The sequence below is a fragment of the Plectropomus leopardus genome, chromosome 17, assembly GCF_026936395.1.
Source record: "Plectropomus leopardus strain MGB_pleo_1.0 chromosome 17, ASM2693639v1, whole genome shotgun sequence".
Taxonomy (NCBI): domain Eukaryota; kingdom Metazoa; phylum Chordata; class Actinopteri; order Perciformes; family Serranidae; genus Plectropomus; species Plectropomus leopardus.
This window is the reverse complement of record NC_142192.1, coordinates 29,854,913-29,871,053: the sequence shown is the minus strand read 5'-3', so window position 1 is coordinate 29,871,053 and position 16,141 is coordinate 29,854,913. Positions and strand designations below refer to the sequence as shown.

At 38.4% G+C, this 16,141-nt stretch overlaps 2 pseudogenes; both read left to right on the top strand.

Annotated features, from left to right (window-relative positions):
• The first annotated feature begins 7,745 nt into the window (after nucleotides 1–7,745).
• Nucleotides 7,746–8,321, top strand: LOC148186710 (Ig kappa-b4 chain C region pseudogene; annotated as a pseudogene).
• A 5,631-nt stretch (nucleotides 8,322–13,952) lies between these two features.
• On the top strand, nucleotides 13,953–14,490 carry LOC148186709 (Ig kappa-b4 chain C region pseudogene; annotated as a pseudogene).
• Nucleotides 14,491–16,141: the final 1,651 nt, after the last annotated feature.

The window sequence follows — 16,141 nt, the reverse complement described above, 5'->3', positions numbered from 1 at the left end:
GTTGAGCATCTCTTGTGGCCCCTTTCTCTGGATGTGTATTGATAGTAAAGGTATATTGTGTGAACTCTTTAGTGTTTAAAATTAACTCATTAAATGTGCGTGTGTGTGTGTGTGTGTGTGTCCTCAGTGAAGTGTATCAGTCTCTGCAGTAGCTTCCAGCTGCAGCTGTCACTTCAGTTTCTGTTCAGTCTGACTGAGGGAGGTTTTTGTACGACGCTTTTTCACTGTGTGAACAGCCACTGACTGTTCACATAAAATTCACCCATACAGTAGTAAACTGCTGCATCTTCAGTCTGAACTCCACTGATGGTCAGAGTGAAGTCAGAGTTTGATCCTCTGCCTGAAAAACGATCTGGGATCCCTGATTCTCGAGTGCTAGCCCAGTAAATGAGGGGTTTAGGAGTTTCTCCGTCTCTCTGTTGGTACCAGGATAGATCCTCTCCATCCTCTACACTATGACTGGTCCTACATGTGATGGAGACGGAGTCTCCCACAGCAGATCTCACTGCTCCAGACTGAGTCACTGTGACCTGACCTCTGGACTCTGAGGACACAGAGACAGAAACATAAAGCAGCGTCATGGTTTTGTTGGCTTCATTTCAGAGGGACGGATGTTCATAGAGGAGAGGAGTTTGATTCTCTGGACTTTACCTGTGAAGCAGCAGCAGAGGAGAGTCCAGATGAGGACGCAGGTCAAAGTCATGTTTTTGATGAGGACCATTTCTGTGTCTTCTGTTGTCATGAAGGACAGCTGTCAGTCATCCAGAGTTCAACTCTCAGGACTATAAACTCTCCCAGAGCACTGGAGCATGGAGCTGCTGATGCAAAGTGGCTCTCTATGGAAATGCTCTGACTGACTCCAACAGGGACTTGATATTTTCTTGCTCATAATGAAGCTGAAAACTAGAGTCTTTAATGACCTGAACATACATTTTATTCTGGCAAACATCTACCAAAATTAAGTTACACTAGAGTGTCATGACAACATTTTTTATGTGTTGGATGCAATTTTGTAAAACAAAACAAATTAAAAAGATATTTCTGTCAATACACCATATCTTTATTTAATATTGGTGTAATAAAGTAGGTAGTATTAATGTGGGCAAAAAGGATGAGCGAAGTTCATGTTAAAATTACTTTTAATGGATCTACAAAGGCTGAATGTAGTTGTGGAGCATTACAAAAAAATCTATCTAAAAAAATATCATCGGTTTAATGAAATACAACATTAAAGTGATCATTTTTAACTTTTGAACTTGAACATTATTCATAAAATATTCATATCCATGTGTTTTTGCAAAACCTCAAGCAGACAGGCAAAACAAAAAGGTGAAAAAAGTAGAGACCTCATATATTAATGTTTACAACTGGATGGTAAAATTTTACCAGAAACTGGAATGAAAATGTCTCCTAACATTATAAATTAATTTGTCACAACTGAGTATGAATGTATTGATACAGTTCAACATTGTTCATGTTTTTAAGATAGATTAAAAGAAGAATGTGGTAACACCCCCAGAAACAAGTAAAATTTAAAAAGAAAAGTTGATGTATGCTCATCTGCATTAACCTGTATGTTTAAAAACAGATGAAATCAAACTCAGACTTTGGTTTAGTAACATTTTGACGAAGAAAACTGTTAATAAAATAATATTTTTTTCCCTCGTTTTGTTTTTTAAGTGTAAAATGTTACAATAAGATGCAGTTTTAAAGTATATTTTCTTCATATGAGGTAGTTTTTTTAGCGTCTGTGCAGCTGTTGAAACAGCTTTTTTTGATGTCCAAGCAGTTTAAAATTTTGTGATATTGAACATTTTTTAGACTTCTTAAGCAAACTTTTGAATACCTAACTATGTCAAGTACCTAAGTTTGTTTGTAATGTGATTTATGTTTGATTTTGATAGTCACTCCTCATGTGTCATGTCCTGTTTAACTTCCTGTCTTTGTGTGTTTCTGTCCTGATTTGGTTCACCTGTCCCTCATTAGCCTTGCTGTCCCCTGTCCCTCGTTAACACCCTCCTCCCTTTGTGTCTTTAGTCTGTGTGTGTTTTCTCTTTTCAGTGTCACATCATCTGCATTTGAAGCTGGTGTCTCTTGTCTCTCATGTTCCTCACATCATCTGCTTTGTCTCTAGTTTAGTTTTATTTTCCCTTTACTTTATTTTATTTGGCCTGTTCCTTCAGTTTTCATTGTGTGCTTGTTTTTACATTGAAACGTTTGCTGACTTTACCTTCCTGGTTTTCTGCATCATGTTCCTTCAGTTCTGAATTGTGAAATGTGACATGTGAGAGTTTTTTTTTTTTTTTTGTTGGATCACAGATTGTACAATAAATGTTCTGAGAGGCCCCAAACCCTAAAAAATGAAACATATTGGTTTGACTCCATTCACAAATATGGAAAGCAATGAGCAACTTTACAGGATTTGACCCATCAATTTGCAGGAAATTAGTAAAAACAATAAATTAAAAGAAAAAAAAAAAGAAAATTTCCCCCAAAAAGTTCCTAAAAACATGAAAAAGATTTTGTGAAGTGATGAACTTAAAATAAATGGTTACAGTAATTATACATACAATTTTCTGGAGAGTTTCCCCTCGAGTTTTTAAAAGTTTCCTCTTTCTCAAAAGTAATTTTCAGGTAATTTTCTTGTCACCTTTTCTGAAGTTCTTCCAGTTTGCTGGACATTTCTTGCCAAGTTGCTCATTGCCTTTTTCCTCGTGGTTTTCAACAGAGATCACACCAGTTTGCCCAAATTTCAGGGGTTAAATAGCTTGTAGAGACACCTCAACACAGCTCAAGAAAACAGGTGACAGTTATCAATTTCATTTGATTTCACCTTATTGACAGAAACAATTCTGAAGTGTGTCTTTTGTCCCAGTTTTGTAAAGAATTTATATTTGTGTGTGTGTGTGTGTGTGTGTGTGTGTGTCCTCAGTGAAGTGTATCAGTCTCTGCAGTAGCTTCCAGCTGCAGCTGTCACTTCAGTTTCTGTTCAGTCTGACTGAGGGAGGTTTTTGTACGACGCTTTTTCACTGTGTGAACACAGCTTGACTGTTGATATCATGACGACTCTGACAGTAATAAACTGCTGCATCTTCAGTCTGAACTCCACTGATGGTCAGAGTGAAGTCAGAGTTTGATCCTCTGCCTGTAAAACGATCTGGACACCCTGATGCTCGAGTGCTGGCATAGTAAATGAGGAGTTTAGGAGTTTCTCCGTCTCTCTGTTGGTACCAGGCTAAAAGATGGTAGTTGCTCCACACAAGAACATCCTGACTGGTCCTACATGTGATGGAGACGGAGCCTCCCACAGCAGATCTCACTGCTCCAGGCTGAGTCACTGTGACCTGACCTCTGGACTCTGAGGACACAGAGACAGAAACATAAAGCAGCGTCATGGTTTTGTCGGCTTCATTTCAGAGGGACGGATGTTCATAGAGGAGAGGAGTTTGATTCTCTGGACTTTACCTGTGAAGCAGCAGCAGAGGAGAGTCCAGATGAGGACGCAGGTCAAAGTCATGTTTTTGATGAGGACCATTTCTGTGTCTTCTGTTGTCATGAAGGACAGCTGTCAGTCATCCAGAGTTCAACTCTCAGGACTATAAACTCTCCCAGAGCACTGGAGCATGGAGCTGCTGATGCAAAGTGGCTCTCTATGGAAATGCTCTGACTGACTCCAACAGGGACTTGATATTTTCTTGCTCATAATGAAGCTGAAAACTACAAAGTCTTTAATGACCTGAACATACATTTTATTCTAGCAAACATCTACCAAAAATTAAATTACACTAGAGTGTCATGACAACATTTTTATGTGTTGGATGCAGTTTTGTAAAACTAAACAAAATAAAAAAATATTTCTGTCAATACACCATATCTTTATTTAATATTGGTGTAATAAAGTAGGTAGTATTAATGCGGGTAAAAAGTATGAGCAAAGTTCATGTTAAAATGACTTTTAATGGATCTACAAAGGCTGAATGTAGTTGTGGAGCATTACAAAAAAAAATCCTTTCATCGGCTTAATGGAAACGACATTAAAGTGATCATTTTTAACTTTTGAACTTGAACATTAGTAAAATTTTGACTAAGAAGACTGTTGTTAAAATAATATTTTTTTTCCCTCATGTTTTGTTTTTTAGTGTAAAATGTTACAATAAGATGAAGTTATAAAGTATATTTTCTTCATATGAGGTAGTTTTTTTAGCGTCTGTGCAGCTGTTGAAACAGCTTTTTTTGATGTCCAAGCAGTTTAAAATTATGTGACATTGAACATTTTTTAGACTTCTTAAGCAAACTTTTGAATACCTAACTATGTCAAGTACCTAAGTTTGTTTGTAATGTGATTTATGTTTTATCTTGAAAGTCACTCCTCATGTGTCATGTCCTGTTTAACTTCCTGTCTTTGTGTGTTTCTGTCCTGATTTGGTTCACCTGTCCCTCATTAGCCTTGCTGTCCCCTGTCCCTCGTTAACACCCTCCTCCCTTTGTGTCTTTAGTCTGTGTGTGTTTTCTCTTTTGCAGTGTCACATCATCTGCATTTGAAGCTGGTGTCTCTTGTCTCTCATGTTCCTCACATCATCTGCTTTGTCTCTAGTTCATTTTTTCTCCTGTACTTGTTTCTGTTTGCGTCCGTTCCTTCAGTTTTTGTTGCCTGCTTGTTTTCACATTAAAGCTCTGGGGTCTGTCTTTTTTGTAACTGTGAAATATGACAAACCAAGGTTTATACATTGTTTTGGTTGACAACAGATTCCACAATAAATTATATAAAAGGCCCCAAAACCTTTGAATATTTATATATGAAGGCAGGTGTTTTTATTAGTACCAAATAATGATTAATACATTATTAAAAGAGCCTGTCTGACAGAGAAAAGACAGATGTAATATCAAAGAAGAGGTGAATTTTAGGAAAGACAGGAACAGTTTCGTAGGTATTTATGAAGGCAGAAATAAGGAAAGATTATTCAAAACTTTGAAATGACCTTTCATTTCTTTTAGGAAGGCAAAAACTTGGCTTAGATTACTTTCTCTGAGTTTATTTGACTGCTGATTCCTAATTGAAATTGGGATTAAGAGATGCCAGACAAATTAAACAACCTTCTGATTATTTACCGAAGGAAGAGAAGTGGATTTTGTGGTGTATTATAAGATGTTGTCAGATAATAAAATAGTTGTTTTTTTTTTTTATTTGATGATATGCATGCATGCTACATATACGTGTGTGTGTGTGTGTGTGTGTGTGTGTCAGTGAAGTGTATCACTCTCTGCAGTAGCTTCCAGCTGCAGCTGTCACTTCAGTTTCTGTTCAGTCTGACTGAGGGAGGTTTTTGTACGACGCTTTTTCACTGTGTGAACACATGCTGACTGTTGATATAATGTTCACTCTGACAGTAATAAACTGCTGCATCTTCAGTCTGAACTCCACTGATGGTCAGAGTGAAGTCAGAGTTTGATCCTCTGCCTGTAAAACGATCTGGGATCCCTGATGCTCGAGTGCTGGCATCGTAAATGAGCAGTTTAGGAGTTTCTCCGTCTCTCTGTTGGTACCAGGCTAAAAGATGGTTGTTGCTCCACACATGAACATCCTGACTGGTCCTACATGTGATGGGGACGGAGCCTCCCACAGCAGATCTCACTGCTCCACGCTGAGTCACTGTGACCTGACCTCTGGACTCTGAGGACACAGAGACAGAAACATAAAGCAGCGTCATGGTTTTGTCGGCTTCATTTCAGACGGACGGATGTTCATAGAGGAGAGGAGTTTGATTCTCTGGACTTTACCTGTGAAGCAGCAGCAGAGGAGAGTCCAGATGAGGACGCAGGTCAAAGTCATGTTTTTGATGAGGACCATTTCTGTGTCTTCTGTTGTCATGAAGGACAGCTGTCAGTCATCCAGAGTTCAACTCTCAGGACTATAAACTCTCCCAGAGCACTGGAGCATGGAGCTGCTGATGCAAAGTGGCTCTCTATGGAAATGCTCTGACTGACTCCAACAGGGACTTGGATTACTCTGATGAGGCTGTTTATCAGTGAATCTGTCAATACTGATTAGAAATTTGCAGGACCAATTAGAAACAACATGGGCCTCTTGCCCAGTTTTGCTTCTAAATGTTTGATTTTGTCTTTCTTGTCATATAAAGGAAGTTTTTTGTTCTCTGTGCCACAGAGACATTTAACATAGATCTGCATCACAATTTTTGATTTTTTTTTTAAATTTTATTTTGTAGGCTTTGCTTTCTTGTATCATTTATAGAGTTTATTTTCTGCTATTTTCCCATTTGCACTATTGTTTCTGTATGCTTCATATTCTGTTTAATTGGTGTGCTTATATATGCAATAGAAAGCATACTGACTGGAAACATCACCAGCTGACATGGTCCGTGCATTGTCAAGGACAGGAAGGCTCTACAGCGGGGGATTAAAACTGCCCAGAACATCACAGATTCCCATCTCCAGAGCATCAGTGACCTCGGTGAAGTGAGGTTACTGCACAGAGCCCAAAAGATACTGACAGACAGCAGCCACCCCAGACACAGTCTGGAAAAAGATACAGTTTCTGCTGCAGAACCACCAGACTACAGAGCAGCTTCTTTTCCCGGGCTGTGAAACTCTTCGACTCCTCCTTCGACGCCACAAGATGTAGCAGGATTTAGGATCACCTTGAATTTCATTTCTTCCTAAACTACATTGAAGAAAAGTGACAATGAAGTTACCTTGTACCTTGTAACCTCTGCAGTCCAATTTCAATTATTTTAATTTTCATTTTAAATAAAAATACATTTTCAAACAATACATTCTGGAAATCTGTAGTACTGTGTTTTTCTCAGTTTGAATTTTATCATACATCCACACAGAAACGAATTCTGGTGAGTTTGTTTGTGTCAAAGTCAGAGAGCCGTGTCTCTCTGCAGTCAGAGGTTTTTGTACGGCGGCTCAATGACTTTGTATCACTGTGGTGGACTTTTGGTGGAGGAACCAGACTGGATGTTGGAAGTAAGTTTCTTCACAAATATTAAATAACAGATTTGAAGTATTTAAATTTGAATTGGAAAATATCTTCAGTACATTAAATTATTTCTCTTGGTTTTTTTTTAATGTTTTTATTTCTCCTCTTTTACCATGGAGGTAATCTCACAGCAGCTTTAGCGAATGATTCTTTACGAATTTTTCACAATACTAGAATTAAAAAAAAAAAAAACTTTAAAAAGATAAAACCGCAAACCTTTTTCATAAAATGTTTTCCGAGATTAGATTACAATTTTGCACTAAAATGATTGATGTTTTTTTCAAACAAATTTCCTAAAGAATCAATTATTCAAATAAAATTGAACAGAGTGAAGACAATATGGTAATTTGAAAATCTGCAAAATCTTTTAATTGTGTTAAATGTTTCAAATTTCAAAAATCTTTGATGGTGATTGAAAAGTGCATGAAGATTTTTTGATTGTAATCAGTTCATTTTCTGTATTTATGTTTTCACTAGATATGTTAATGATAAGTTACGTTCAGTTTAAGGTTTTGGATGAGAAAGTTTGAAAATTGGTCTAAATTTTGGGATTTTATTTCCAGAGTAGTTTGATATATTTCGGGTGGCTCTGTATGATGATTCTCTCTGTGCTGGTTTGCATGAGAGGCTTCTTAAAGGGAAGTGAAACAATGTGTGAGTGAGTGACTGCGGGAGCAGAAAAACCATCTGACAGAAACTCCTTAAAGGACTAAATCAGCTCTCACACAGTAAATGTGTCCAAGTGTCTGCTGGTCGACTGACAGCCGTGTGGTCCCTGTCCTCTAAGCTGATTGCTGTCTCCTAGGTGACGTCCGTCCCTCCCTGACGGTGCTGCCCCCCTCCAGTGAGGAGCTGGAGCAGGGGAAGGCCACGCTCATGTGTCTGGCCAACAAGGGCTTCCCCTCAGACTGGAGTCTGTCCTGGAAGGTGGACGGCAGCAGCAGCAGCAGCAGCAGCAGCAGCTGGGAGGAGAGCAGGAGCCCCGGGGTGCTGGAGAAGGACGGCCGCTACAGCTGGAGCAGCACCCTGAGGCTCTCTGCAGACCAGTGGAGGAAGGTGGGCTCTGTGACCTGTGAGGCCACCCAGGGCTCCCAGACTCCACTCTCTCAGACACTGAGGAGAGACCAGTGTTCCTAGTCCTGACCTGACTCACTGGGACTCTGCTACTGGTTTTACTCTGCTACTGCTCTCAATCTGCACTCTGTCTCTCTTTCTATCATCTCACTTAACAACAGTTTTCAATTAGAAATAGTCATGTTTTTATTGTTGTCATAATGCTTATATGCTGTATAATAAAACATAAGTCAAGTGAAATAAATGTGTGGATATTTTTATTGCAACAGATCCCCTCTCTCATGTGTTTAGAGGTTCAAGATGAAAACCCATATCAGTGTTAGATTGTCTCCCCACTGGTGACGATTTTATTCATGAACTCCAGAATCACATCATGTCACATATCCACTAACTCTGTCAGGCTCTCCTGACAGTGTCTCCTATTAACAGTAATGTCCTGATGCAGCCAAGGTCTAACTGGATCAATGAAACAGGGACACTTTGATTACATTATTTTGAACTGTGTTATAAAAAAAATACTTAATACAGCTTGAGGGATTAGAAAGAAATTGCAGAGTATCATCAGTATAAGATGATATAAAATTTTTAAATCTAAGTATTAATGTCACTTTTGCAGATTTACATGAGGAGCCTTTTTTGTGAATATCTTTCTTCATCAAGAAATATGCTCAATCTTGTGAATACATCTACAAATATGTAAATGAAAAGTATTTCAGGGTTTCACAGTAAAAAATCTATACAAATAAATAATACAAAAAATAATAATAAGATAAAACATGGTGTCACATTTTGCAAAGTCTTCATGTAGGAACTTTGAGTGTACATGAAGCAATCTGAGATAAATAATACTGACTGAAACACTTTTATCTTCCTGCACAACTTTCTGTTTTTATGCATTAATGAAAAAAGTCTTAGTTTGTTGGAAACCTCTTGGTGTGTTTCATTAAATAACTTTAAATATTTTAACGTAACAAGTTGAATTATTATTGTTACTTTTTTATTTAGAATTATTTCATTTAACTTAAAACTTAGTAAGTTTGCTGAACGACTATAAAAATGATTTTTAAAGAATCAAAAGAAAGAAATGTCATTTTTTTATAATTGTATTAATTATTTTGTTTTAACATGAAGCCATATCTAATAATATAACCTTGTCTTACTGCTTGAGTATGTATCTCATTTACACAAAAACAGTCATCACAGGTGACTTTGAATGAACTGTTTCAAACTCTGTCTGAAGAAAACTTTCAATAAAATTATATATTACTTTATATGTGAATGACTGTGTATGATTGTGTTACAGTTTTGCTGTACTTCTTTTCGTTTTGCACTTTGTCAATATCCATGTGTCTCGTGTTGCCGTTTCATTGCAGCCGTTAAGTCAGATCAGTTCCTCTCCAGCTGAGGAGGTTTTTGTACAACGTTGTTTCACTGTGTGAACGGCAAGCTGTGCCTCTGCAGACAATAATAGTCTCCTTCGTCTTCAGTCTGAACTCCTCTGATGGTCAGAGTGAAGTCAGTCCCAGAGCCTGTCCCACTGAAACGCTCTGAAACTCCAGAATGACGAGTTGTAGCATAACGAATCAAAAGTTTGGGAGATTCTCCAGATTTCTGAAAGTACCAGTGAAGGTTGCTACTTATACTTGTACTGGCTTTACATGTGATAGAGACAGTCTGTCCTGCTACAGCAGACTGAGATCCAGGAGACTGAGTCAGGATGATTTCTCCTGATGAACCTGGAAAATATAAAAAACAGGAGAAAGATGATCAACATCCAAACAGAAGAGCATCATTTCTTGAACACGGAGAATAGATGGAAGAAGGTAACTGCTGCTTGTTTCAGTGTCTCTCCATCATAGCAGAACATCACTGAGGTGAACCTGGTTGCATCCTGAAGCAAAGTTTTCAGAAGAGAGTCTCACCCTGAACAAGGAGCCCCAGGGTGACCAGCAGTAGACTCAGTGACATCATCATTGTGCTGCCGGCGTCTCAGTGTCTCTGAAAGGTCTGGACAGACACTGATCAACACTGTCCTCTTAACGTCTGGGAGCAGAGAGGCAGGACACATATGCAAACACACAGAGTCAGTGAGCTGTAGCTGTCCTCAACATATCATGCTGTTTAACCTCAGTGCTGACAGCATGGACCGACACGTTTACATAGTATGGTCTTTTTTTGATGTCCAAGCTGTTAAAAATTATGTTGTATTGAACATTTTTTAGACTTCTTAAACAAACCTTTGAATAAGTAACCATGTCAAGCAGCTAGATTTGTTTGTAGTTGTTTTTCTGTCCTGATTTGGTTCACCTGTCCCTCATTAGCCTTGCTGTCCCCTGTCCCTCGTTAACACCCTCCTCCCTTTGTGTCTTTAGTCTGTGTGTGTTTTCTCTTTTTCAGTGTCACATCATCTGCATTTGAAGCTGGTGTCTCTTGTCTCTTTGCAACAACAGATTCCACAATAAATTATATAAAAGGCCCCAAAACCTTTGAATATTTATATATGAAGGCAGGTGTTTTTATTAGTACCAAATAATGATTAATACATTATTAAAAGAGCCTGTCTGACAGAGAAAAGACAGATGTAATATCAAAGAAGAGGGGAATTTTAGGAAAGACAGGAACAGTTTTGTAGGTATTTATGAAGGCAGAAATAAGGAAAGATTATTCAAAACTTTGAAATGACCTTTCATTTCTTTTAGGGAAGGCAAAAAACTTGGCTTAGATTACTTTCTCTGAGTTTATTTGACTGCTGATTCCTAATTGAAATTGGGATTAAGAGATGCCAGACAAATTAAACAACCTTCTGATTATTTACCAAGGAAGAGAAGTGGATTTTGTGGTTTATTATAAGATGTAGATGTAGTTGTTTTTTATTTTTTGATGATATGAATGCATGCTACATATACTGTGTGTGTGTGTGTGTGTGTGTGTGTGTGTGTGTGTGTGTGTGTCCTCAGTGAAGTGTATCAGTCTCTGCAGTAGCTTCCAGCTGCAGTTGTCACTTCAGTTTCTGTTCAGTCTGACTGAGGGAGGTTTTTGTACGACGCTTTTTCACTGTGTGAACAGCCACTGACTGTTGATGACATGAAAACTCTGACAGTAATAAACTGCTGCATCTTCAGTCTGAACTCCACTGATGGTCAGAGTGAAGTCAGAGTTTGATCCTCTGCCTGAAAAACGATCTGGGATCCCTGATGCTCGAGTGCTGGCCTCGTAAATGAGCAGTTTAGGAGTTTCTCCGTCTCTCTGTTGGTACCAGGCTAAACGGTTAGAGCTATAAACATTCTGACTGGTCCTACATGTGATGGGGACGGAGCCTCCCACAGCAGATCTCACTGCTCCACGCTGAGTCACTGTGACCTGACCTCTGGACTCTGAGGACACAGAGACAGAAACATAAAGCAGCGCCATGGTTTTGTCGGCTTCATTTCAGAGGGACGGATGTTCATAGAGGAGAGGAGTTTGATTCTCTGGACTTTACCTGTGAAGCAGCAGCAGAGGAGAGTCCAAATGAGGACGCAGGTCAAAGTCATGTTTTTGATGAGGACCATTTCTGTGTCTTCTGTTGTCATGAAGGACAGCTGTCAGTCATCCAGAGTTCAACTCTCAGGACTATAAACTCTCCCAGAGCACTGGAGCATGGAGCTGCTGATGCAAAGTGGCTCTCTATGGAAATGCTCTGACTGACTCCAACAGGGACTTGGATTACTCTGATGAGGCTGTTTATCAGTGAATCTGTCAATACTGATTAGAAATTTGCAGGACCAATCAGAAACAACATGGGTCTCTTGCCAAGTTTTGCTTCCAAAAGTTTGATTTTATCTTTCAACAGCCAACTGGAACATATAAAGGAAGTTTTTTGTTCTCTGTGCCACAGAGACATTTAACATAGATCTGCATCATAATTTTTGATTTTTTTTTAAATTTTATTTTGTAGGCTTTGCTTTCTTGTATTGTTTATAGAGTTTATTTGCTGCTATTTTCCCATTTGCACTATTGTTTCTGTATGCTTCATATTCTGTTTAATTGGTGTGCTTATATATGCAATAGAAAGCATACTGACTGGAAACATCACCAGCTGGCATGGTCCGTGCATTGTCAAGGACAGGAAGGCTCTACAGCGGGGGATTAAAACTGCCCAGAACATCACAGATTCCCATCTCCAGAGCATCAGTGACCTCGGTGAAGTAAGGTTACTGCACAGAGCCCAAAAGATACTGACAGACAGCAGCCACCCCAGACACAGTCTGGAAAAAGATACAGTTTCTGCTGCAGAACCACCAGACTACAGAGCAGCTTCTTTTCCCGGGCTGTGAAACTCTTCGACTCCTCCTTCGACGCCACAAGATGTAGCAGGATTTAGGATCACCTTGAATTTCATTTCTTCCTAAACTACATTGAAGAAAAGTGACAATGAAGTTACCTTGTACCTTGTAATCTCTGCAGTCCAATTTCAGTTATTTTAATTTTCATTTTAAATAAAAATACATTTTCAAACAATACATTCTGGAAATCTGTAGTACTGTGTTTTTTTCAGTTTGAATTTTATCATACATCCACACAGAAACGAATTCTGGTGAGTTTGTTTGTGTCAAAGTCAGAGAGCCGTGTCTCTCTGCAGTCAGAGGTTTTTGTACGGCGGCTCAATGACTTTGTATCACTGTGGTGGACTTTTGGTGGAGGAACCAGACTGGATGTTGGAAGTAAGTCAAACTTTATTTAAACTGGGTTTATCACAAAAACTGTTTCTGTATTTATAATCAACACCCTTGACATTCCATAATTATGCAGAATTTTACAGAAATATTTTGCACTTAAAGTCAATAATTGCCTTTGAAATAGAAAATCAAAATGTCATTGAAATGAAAAAAAAATTCTCAGTAAGATAATAAATAATTATCTCCAACTTTCATGGTAAAGTTTCACCTTGAAGGTTTTGTAGTTTAAGTTCAGTGTGTCAAAGTCAGAGAGCCGTGTCTCTCTGCAGTCAGAGGTTTTTGTACGGCGGCTCAATGACTTTGTATCACTGTGGTGGACTTTTGGTGGAGGAACCAGACTGGATGTTGGAAGTAAGTTTCTTCACAAATATTAAATAACATATTTGAAGGATTTAAATTTCAATTTGTAATATCTTCAGTATATTAAATTATCTTGGGATTTTTTTTTTTTTTTTATATTTCTGCTTTTATTTCTCCTCTGTTACCATGGAGGCAATCTCACTGCAGCTTTAGCAAATGATTCTTCACGAATTTTCACGATACTTCAATTTAAAAAGCTTTAGTTGTACAAAGAGATAAAACTGTGAACCTGTTGTTGATGTTTTCAAGATCAAATTACAATTTTGCACCAAAATGATGAATGTTTTTAAAACAAATTCAGAATGAATCAGTTATTCCAATTCAGTTGAACAGAGTGAAAACAAAATGGGTATTTGGAAATCTGCAAAATCTTTCAATTGTGTTAAATGTTTCAAATTTCAAAAATCTTTGATGGTGATTGAAAAGTGCATGAAGATTTTTTGATTGTAATCAGTTCATTTTATGTATTTATGTTTCCACTAGATATGTTCATGATAAGTTACATTGAGTTTAAGGTTTTGGATGAGAAAGTTTGAAAACTGGTCTAAATTTTGAGATTTTATTTCCAGAGTAGTTTGATATATTTCGGGTGGCTCTGTATGATGATTCTCTCTGTGCTGGTTTGCATGAGAGGCTTCTTAAAGGGAAGTGAAACAATGTGTGAGTGAGTGACTGCTGGAGCAGAAAAACCATCTGACAGAAACTCCTTAAAGGACTAAATCAGCTCTCACACAGTAAATGTGTCCAAGTGTCTGCTGGTCGACTGACAGCCGTGTGGTCCCTGTCCTCTAAGCTGATTGCTGTCTCCTAGGTGACGTCCGTCCCTCCCTGACGGTGCTGCCCCCCTCCAGTGAGGAGCTGGAGCAGGGGAAGGCCACGCTCATGTGTCTGGCCAACAAGGGCTTCCCCTCAGACTGGAGTCTGTCCTGGAAGGTGGACGGCAGCAGCAGCAGCAGCAGCAGCAGCAGCAGCAGCTGGGAGGAGAGCAGGAGCCCCGGGGTGCTGGAGAAGGACGGCCGCTACAGCTGGAGCAGCACCCTGAGGCTCTCTGCAGACCAGTGGAGGAAGGTGGGCTCTGTGACCTGTGAGGCCACCCAGGGCTCCCAGACTCCACTCTCTCAGACACTGAGGAGAGACCAGTGTTCCTAGTCCTGACCTGACTCACTGGGACTCTGCTACTGGTTTTACTCTGCTACTGTACTGCTCTCAATCTGCACTCTGTCTCTCTTTCTATCATCTCACTTAACAACAGTTTTCAATTAGAAATAGTCATGTTTTTATTGTTGTCATAATGCTTATATGCTGTATAATAAAACATAAGTCAAGTGAAATAAATGTGTGGATATTTTTTATTGCAACAGATCCCCTCTCTCATGTGTTTAGAGGTTCAAGATGAAAACCCATATCAGTGTTAGATTGTCTCCCCACTGGTGACGATTTTATTCATGAACTCCAGAATCACATCATGTCACATATCCACTAACTCTGTCAGGCTCTCCTGACAGTGTCTCCTATTAACAGTAATGTCCTGATGCAGCCAAGGTCTAACCGGATCAATGAAACAGGGACACTTTGATTACATTATTTTGAACTGTGTTATAAAAAAATACTTAATACAGCTTGAGGGATTAGAAAGAAATTGCAGAGTATCATCAGCATAAGCTGATATAAAATATTTAAATCAAAGTCTTAATGTCACTTTTGCAGATTTACATGAGGAGCCTTTTTTGTGAATATCTTTCTTCATCAAGAAATATGCTCAATCTTGTGAATACAACTACAAATATGTAAATGAAAGGTATTTCAGGGTTTCACAGTAAAAAATCTATACAAATAAATAATATAAAAAAAAATAATAAGATAAAACATGGTGTCACATTTTGCAAAGTCTTCATGTAGGAACTTTGACTGTACATGAAGCAATCTGAGATAAATAATACTGACTGAAACACTTTTATCTTCCTGCACAACTTTCTGTTTTTATGCATTTATGAAAAAAGTCTTAGTTTGTTGGAAACCTCTTGGCGTGTTTCATTAAATAACTTTAAATATTTTATCGTAACAAGTTGAATTATTATTGTTACTTTTTTCTTTAGAATTGTTTCATTTAATTTAAAACTTAGTAAGGTTGCTGAACGACTATAGAAATGTTTTTTTAAAGAATCAAAAGAAAGATTTTTTAAATAATTGTATTAATTATTTTGTTTTAACATGAAGCCATATCTAATAATATAACCTTGTCTTACTGCTTGAGTATGTATCTCATTTACACAAAAACAGTCATCACAGGTGACTTTGAATGAACTGTTTCAAACTCTGTCTGAAGAAAACTTTCAATAAAATTATATATTACTTTATATGTGAATGACTGTGTATGATTGTGTTACAGTTTTGCTCTACTTCTTTTTGTTTTGCACTTTGTTGATATCCATGTGTCTCGTGTTGCCGTTTCATTGCAGCCGTTAAGTCAGATCAGTTCCTCTCCAGCTGAGGAGGTTTTTGTACGACGTTGTTTCACTGTGTGAACGGCAAGCTGTGCCTCTGCAGACAATAATAATCTCCTTCGTCTTCAGTCTGAACTCCTCTGATGGTCAGAGTGAAGTCAGTCCCAGAGCCTGTCCCACTGAAACGCTCTGAAACTCCAGAATGACGAGTTGTAGCATAACGAATCAAAAGTTTGGGAGATTCTCCAGATTTCTGAAAGTACCAGTGAAGGTTGCTACTTATACTTGTACTGGCTTTACATGTGATAGAGACAGTCTGTCCTGCTACGGCAGACTGAGATCCGGGAGACTGAGTCAGGATGATTTCTCCTGATGAACCTGGAAAATATCAAAAACAGGAGAAAGATGATCAACATCCAAACAGAAGAGCATCATTTCTTGAACACGGAGAATAGATGGAAGAAGGTAACTGCTGCTTGTTTCAGTGTCTCTCCATCATAGCAGAACATCACTGAGGTGAACCTGGTTGCATCCTGAAGCAA